The sequence below is a fragment of the Dermacentor variabilis genome, chromosome 2, assembly GCF_050947875.1.
Source record: "Dermacentor variabilis isolate Ectoservices chromosome 2, ASM5094787v1, whole genome shotgun sequence".
In the NCBI taxonomy this organism is placed as follows: Eukaryota; Metazoa; Arthropoda; class Arachnida; order Ixodida; family Ixodidae; genus Dermacentor; species Dermacentor variabilis.
Window position 1 is genome coordinate 104,742,982 of NC_134569.1, and position 8,501 is coordinate 104,751,482.

Here is an 8,501-nt window from a genome sequence, read left to right on the forward strand (position 1 = left end):
AGGGGATTGGCAGACTCACACGTTTATGAAAGTGCACCCGTTTCTGCTGCTTTAACGGAAGTAATCTTTTCTGTAACTATTACCATTACTAATCTTTCACTGTTTAATTTCGACTTAGATGACAGGCCTTTACATCTCCATACTGCATACATTGTATTGAGAAACTACGGCAGTATATAAGTTCATTTTCAACCGCAGGATAAGGAATCAATATATTTTATTATTTCCCCCCCCTATAAAACAGCTAAAAGTATTGTGCATGTTTGCGTTCCTGTTTTTCCTATGGCGTCAAAAACCACTAATGATTTGGATATAGTAATAATTTGATAGTATGACTCAGGTCGTAACAAAAATTTTGAATATATTTACATAACTTGCGCACAAAGAGAATATTGCGGGGTCCCTAAGTAAGCGCGTACTCGCCATGGCCATGATACTGCCCGGCTGTATAAAGAAAGGTATGGTTCATGGCTGCTGAAGTAAGTGGGATTAACAAACAGTTAATTTACTTGCTAGTTACTATGGACCAGCCCATTAGAAATAGTCACGTGAAATGAGCGTAATGTAACAATTTTGCTCCAATTCTATTCCCTTTGATGCCTTTTCTAAGACTATTTGCAGACTTCATATGCATCTGCAATTGTATACACAGTTGTAACTTTTTCTCTCCCTCCTTTATCTATATTGTTCCACTTATTTATTTTTTATTTATCTCTATCTTTCTCTTTCTCAGAGGCGAGTGAGCACTAGCGTTCTCCAATAAACATTAAATAGTATGGTTTTAAAAAGTAAGGTTCAAAGTATGGTTTTAAAATAGTAAGATTTGTTGAAGGATGGTGGGCAGATTGTTATAAAGAAACTAGCCACCCTGTATACGCAAAGCCTCATGACCTCGAGCGTACCTGCATCTCTGAGGATCGCCAACATAATCCTAATCCATAGGAAAGGAGGCGCCAAAGACTTGAAAAATTATAGACCGATCAGTTTACTCTCCGTTGCCTACAAAGTATTTACTAAGGTAACTGGAAATGGAATCAGGAACACCTTAGACTTCTGTCAACCAAAGGACCAGACAGGATTTCGTAAAGGCTATCAACAATAGATCATATTCACACTATCAATCAGGTGATAGAGAAATGTGCGGAATATAACCCGCCCTTATATATAGCTTTCACTGATTAGGAGAAAGTGTTTGATTCAGTCGAAACCTCAGCAGTCATGGAGGCATTACAGAATCAGGGTGTAGACGAGCCGTATGTAAAAATACTGAAAGATATCTATAGAGGCTCCACAGCCACCGTAATCCTCCATACAGAAAGCAACAAAATCCCAATAAATAAAGGCGTCAGGCAGGGAGATACGATCTCTCCGATGCTATTCAAAGCGTGTTTATAGGAGGTATTCAGAGACCTGGATTGGGAAGAATCAGGGATAACAGTTAATGGAGAATACCTTAGTAACTTGCGATTCGCTGATGATATTGCCTTGCTTAGTAACTCAGGGGACCAATTGCAATGCATGCTCACTGACCTGTAGAAGCAAAGCAGAAGGGTGGGTCTTAAGATTAATCTCCAACAAACTAAAGTAATGTTGAACAGTCTCGGAAAAGAACACCAGTTTACGTAGGTAGCGAGGCACTGGAAGTGGTAAGGGAATACATCTACTTAGGGCAGGTAGTGACCGCGGATCCGAATCATGAGACTGAAATAATCAGAAGAATAAGAATGGGTTGGGGTGCGTTTGACAGGCATTCTCAGATCATGAACAGCAGGTTGCCGTTATCCCTCAAGAGAAAAGTGTATAACAGCTATGTCTTACCAGTACTCACGTACGGGGCAGAAACCTGGAGGCTTACGAAAAGGGTTCTACTTAAATTGAGGACGACGCAACGAGCTTTGGAAAGAAGAATGATGGGCGTAACGTTAAGCGATAAGAAAAGAGCAGTTTGGGTGAGGGAACAAACGTGAGTTAATGACATCTTAGTTGAAATCAAGAAAAGTAAATAGGCATGGGCAGGACATGTAATGAGGAGGGGAGATAACCGATGGTCATAAAGGGTTACGGACTGGATTTCAAGGGAAGGGAAGCGTAGGAGGGGGTGGCAGAAAGTTAGGTGAGCGGATGAGATTAAGAAGTTTGCAGAGACAACATGGCCACAATTAGCACAGGACCGGGTTAATTGGAGAAGTATCGGAGTGCCCTTTGCCCTGCAGTGGGCGTAACCAGGCTGATGATGATGATGAGTATGGTTTAAGGTGGCGAAACAACATAGTTTGTCGTAGTGAAGAACTCCGGATTAATCTGGACCACTTGGAGTTGTTTAACGTGCTCTTAACGCATGGTACACGAGCGTTATTTTTTTTTTTATTCAGCCCTCATAGGATTGCGGGATTCGTGGTCAAGAATGGAGTCCGAGACCAGTGTTCAGACCCCGTGACACTGACACCATAGCCACTGATGTACCGCGGTGGGTGTCGTGCCCTGATAACTTGTCGGGCCAGTGACGAAACAAATACCGAAACGCAAAAGACAAATACAAACGCAAAAGCCGAATATGCCGCGATTAGAAAACCTAGCGATCACAGGAGCCAGGTTAGTGCTCGTTTCGGTTTGCTCACGTGAAGTGTGAAGAAAGCTTCATTAGATTATTCGAAGCTTTTGTCGGCGTAAAAGGTGAAAAAGCGTCTGTAAATGACATTAAGTCGAATAGGCGTGAGCATGTCTGTCGGTACACTCGGCATCACGTTCTTCAATTCATCGCAGTTGGTATAGAACGCCCCCCCTTCCCCGATGCGGTAGCGTAGCTCTCCCGCCTCTCGCAATTCGATTAGACAGGCTTCGAAATGGTTTTCTTGAGCGTGCTTCGCCGCCGTCTCATCGTGATGTCAAGGAAGAAACGCGTCAGAGAGAGAGAGAGAGAGAGAGAGAGAGAGAGAGAGAGAGAGAGAGGTCACCCACTGGCACGTCGTGCCTCGCCCTATCACCGTTATGCGCAGTTCTCGAAGTTTGGTTCCCGGACGTCAATTGATCTGCGCGCTCCACTAGCTTGTGTGTGCGTTTGCTTGTTTTTTGTCCCGCCTCTACCTGCCCCGCTTCTTACGTTATTTTTTGTTGCTTGTCCGAAATTTGCATGCTGTGAAGAGACAAGCCGCGCGAAAGTTTACACCCGCTTATCAACGACCTTATAGCTGCCTAGCGCGTCGAACAAACTTTGGACGTTGAAGTGCGATAAACGTTTCTGAATTCTACGTACTAATTCTCGTTAACGTTCATCTCTTTCTTTTGAAGCGAATAGCTTCACTACGCTAGTCAAACACCGCGCTTCGTGCGAGCCGGCGTATGTCGGAATTGGCTCCGTAAGCGTGTTCGGAGTCGGCGCAGGTGGCCACTACCGCGCGCTATGCGTCATCGTTTGACGTTCGCCGCAACGCGTGTTTATCGCGGAGGCCGACTATATAACCGCTTAGGCGTGCGTATTCAACATGGAAGGAGAAGAGAATGATACTACCGATACAGAGAGCTGTGTTTATGGCTGTGCAGAAATCGCAAGACAATGCACCCAACAACGATGAATAAAGAAGTTTAATAATCCTGCATAACTTATGGTATATATGATTGATAAGCGATTTGCATAACTATACAAGGCATACGTATAGCATAACCATAAGCTAACCAAAGCATACCCATAAGTGAAACCGTAAGCATAACCATAGGTTAAATCATAAAGCATAACCATAAGCTAAACCGTAAGCATATCCATAACTTAAACCATAAGCATATCCATAAGTTAAACCGTAAGCATATCCATAGGCTAAATCATAAAGCATAACCATACGCTAAACCATAAGCATAACCATAGGCTTACGCTTCGAGATATCCAGGCTTAACCTTAGCTAAGCCCCAGCCAATATTTTTATACCTGATATGGTAGTTGTATAGTCCAGCCGACTATTTTCTTAATACAATTTTTCATTAAAACCGTATTTCCCGCCGGGTTTTCAAGCTTTGGCACAGGTAATTTTAGTAGTAGCCAGTAAGATGCTGCATCGCAGGATGTTATTAAGCTCTACAGTGAAGAACCCGTGACTGTCTGAATACAAGCTTTGTGTGTGCGCGTACGCGTTCACGTGCAGCTGTATGTCTGTAGGCATATGCATTCATGCGCGTGTGTTTGTCGCAGTGTCAGTGGTGCCTCGTCACGAGCACAATACGTTATCCTGAACCGCTCCAATCCGATCCAATCCAATCGAATTATGACGTTGAACAGCCCGAAGCAACTCTGACGCTATGAGGTACGCCGTAGCGGAGGCCATCGGATCAATTTTTTAGGCTACCTATGGTTCTCTAACGTGCGTATAAATCTAAGTGCACGATGGTTTTTGCATTCAGTCTTCCTTGAAACACGGCAAGCAAGCAAACCAACACACAAGCGTTTTGCACGCAAGGCTGTAAAATATGAGCATACGGATTTGTTGAATTATTGTCTTTCTTTTTGACAAAAGCATCATTGTACATTCTTGACTGCACTCGTCAATAATATGAAGCAGTGTAATATATTGCGCAATGATCGTAAGAAATAAATATGCGAGAGTGTGCGCAAAATCTTACATTCTTCCGCTGCAAGTGGCACACAATAGAAAATATAAAGGACTTTCCGAAAAAAAAGTATATATAAAGAAATGACAGCTTGCGAGGGAAACTAGTGAAACGCTATTATTACTTCAGTTTTGTTTCTAGCTTTATTCTAGCCTTGTCATTCTATAGCTTAACTGAAGATAAGGAAAAAGGGTGTTTATTAGTAGCACCTGCCCTTAAGTGCGAGCCACTGCGATTCAACTCGCTGAAAGCACTCCCTGTGAGGGAAACGGGTTCAGCAAATAAAGAAGTGCTCGGCTTCGCGTCACATCCCTTAGATAGTTATCCGGATACATGTACGCGCATGGTCATAACCGATCTCAGCTGCTATTGTAATGCCACAAAATTACGAGCGTTATTATCGTTTTACCAAGCGGAACTGATGGGGTCTGCTAAAAGATGATGAGTTTGCTAAAAGAGGTCACAATCTGTCATGTACGGCTTTTATTGGTCTTTACTTAATACATGGATGTGACGCTTTTCTTGGAGCTGATGCGGTGACTTAAGCAATACTTAACGCCCGCATCGATAATTGCCCACGCTTTAGGCCGGCTCGCAAGTGACGCCTGGGAATGGCCAGGTGTGTATAAAGTTGCGCAGACAAAAAAAAAAAAAAAAAAATGAACGTCCGATTGTTTCGCGTATTGAAAACGACGTCATTGGCACCAGGCTTACAGCAGAATAAAACGCGTGTGGGTCAGCTGTAGCTTAACGAATCGCCGAGCTATAATTCGCCTGCTTAAAGAAAAGAGTAAAATGACAGAAAATATAAGACTGATTAGAAGGCAGTGGGCTAATAGCAAGGCGTTATTACGCTTTCAGGCGCACATGTTTCTTCGAGGAAACCATCAGTGACCTGCTAATCACTTGCTGGAAGCAGCCTTTTCTTTCCGCTTCAGGGAGCCAAAGCCATTATTTGAAAAGAAACAAATTTTCGAATCGTATAAATGGCAGTCGTTGTGGCCACCTTCCACTGACAAAATTTTCCGGGCTCTTCGTGTCTTGGCCTTTTACTTCGAATGGTATCGCGCTTCTCGTGCTTTAGAAAAGCCGATACAGTTTCCCGATTAACTCGCTTTTCACGATGGAACATCGCCTTGCGGGAAAGTGGAAGTGCGGCCTTATGTTCCTCGCTCGTTAATACGCTTCGTTCGATGTCCGGCTTATTTTGTGCAAGTCGGACAAAAAGAAAGAAAGAAAGAAAGAAAGAAAGAAAGAAAGAAAGAAAGAAAGAAAGAAAGAAAGATAGATAGATAGATAGATAGATAGATAGATAGATAGATAGATAGATAGATAGATAGATAGATAGATAGACAGATAGATAGATAGATAGATAGATAGATAGATAGATAGATAGATAGATAGATAGATAGACAGATAGACAGATAGATAGATAGATAGATAGATAGATAGATAGATAGATAGATAGATAGATAGATAGATAGATAGATAGATAAAAATAAAAAGGAAAATAATAGATCTTTTTGACTTCTTCATTTCAATTATTCAATCTATGTTTATTTATTTTTATTCATTTATTTCACCAAATATATGCATCACTTAAAAGTGAGACGGCAAAAGAGCTGCAAAGGCTGCAGCTTGACGAAGCCGCCATCCAATAGAGTCATGAGCTCCTGACTTAGTACTCAGCCTTTTATTGAATGGGTGCGATGTCTTCGAAAGGAGACTTTGGGACAGAGTGACCGATTATTGACACTAACATTAAACGTATTGAAACTGAATGTGGCCACGTATATTTAGATGATAATCAAGATGAACGTGAATGAACTTGCCCACTTATTATCGTTGCTGGTCTCTGGCAAATGGTTAACATAACACCATTACTAAGGCCGGCTTTTAAGTCGTGAGGCTTACGGTGGAACGTTTCTGTGGGTGGCGAGCGCTCTCCAATTGCAGAAGAAAATTGCTGAGCATATCGTGTTCAATAAGCAAAAAAACAAAACAAAAACAAACAAACAAAGAAGTTATGTTCTCAAAGTCTTCTACGTAATGAGACCCAGTTGACCATTCGTGTCCTAATGAATATGTTGTAATACTTTCATACATAGTGCGACACTGAATAAAAAAAACGGAAATATACCTAACGAATACAACAGCAAGGTTTTTTACAAACAAACAATGAAAGGCAGCTTTTGTAAATTCTTAATATTGTTTAGGTATGTCTCTAATGTCACTAAAGGGAGTAAATGATTACGAATACCCCTATGTGGTTTTCACGTCTAATATTTCGGGGTCCAGGAACAGGGAATATATTTGCTCGAAGGCTTAAAAATGAACTAAACAAATGACGTTGGGTTACATTCGCCGAACTTTAACATCAACCCCTGCAGAAGCAAAATTACTAATTTATGAAACATTGGCCCGCCCGATATTGGGATATGCTTCGGCAGTTTTGGTTTCCCATAAGCAATGCGATATAAATTTTTTAGAAGCAGCCTAAAGAAAAGTCGCCGAGCTCATCATTCCGTCGATATTACGACAGTGACTTCTCGACGGCTATACTTTTGAGCATTTATTGAATCACCTTTCCGACAGCAACTGCATTACGCTTGCTAATTACCATTAAATTACCCCAACTCATCATCCTCCTAACGCCTCTTTTTCACATATTCCAAAATGTTTAAGTGCAATCTTTTTCTCCTGCGTAGAGTTGAACATCAGAAACTACTACCCGGTCAACATTAGCTCATAGCCTTTATCCCAGTTCTTATAACCCAGTGGTTCTGGTACTGTTGACGTAAGACGCCGTTGAAGTTTCTGCATGACACGAAACAAGACGAGCGGCTCGAGTAGGGAAACCGTCTGACGTGCATAAGCATTCATTCCTTCTCATCATCATCCTTCCCAGCACTTTCATTTCCCTTCCGTCTTCCCCGGTGCAGAGTACCAGACGAGAGCGCACTAGCTCAGGTTGATCTCTGTCTTTCCTGCCAATAAAATTACTCTCTCTGGCACTGATATTTTTCTTATTTACTGGTCTGCTCTTTATAGTTGTTTCTCTTTTGCGTTTATTTTTGCACGTTATTACGACTTTGATTATGATCGCAGCAGCATCTATGTATGTATGTATGTATGTATGTATGTATGTATGTATGTATGTATGTATGTATGTATGTATGTATGTATGTATGTATGTATGTATGTATGTATGTATGTATGTATGTATGTATGTATGTATGTATGTATGTATGTATGTATGTATGTATGTATGTATGTATGTATGTATGTATGTATGTATGTATGTATGTATGTATGTATGTATGTATAAATAAATAAATCTGAGTTTGTTGGAACATGGTTATAATGGCGCGTTTGTGGAAGGGACACAAAAAGAATGCACAGAAGACGACCACCGAACTTCAACTCCACTTCACTGAGTCTCCTAATCGCTAAATAAACCTGAGGCAGTACAAGGCTAGAATACAACGTCTATGAATGTGGAGCATGCAGCATCATTGTCCCACTTTCTGAGCAGCTTAGAAAATAAGGCTTCGAATGCATCAACGTGTCATTACACGCCGCATTGCTCTACACTCCTGCAGTAAAATACACCGCGCCCTGCTACACCTGGTGCAGCGTGAATGCTGAAGTACTATGTAAAGGCTCGGGAATACCGAAACACATATGCGCATACTGCGTACGTAATACCGAAGTGACGCACAGAACGTCGCAGAGAGACTGCTGTCCTGACCTCGTATTTCGCGTAATCTTTTCTTTATCTCGTATTTTCTTTTCCCATCGACCTCCAGCTTTCCCGCACTTTATCATCCTCACCGCACGCTGAAGCCGTACGAAGCGGGGAAAGCTTCCGCCTTATCATGGTGATTCACGGCAGCATTTCACGC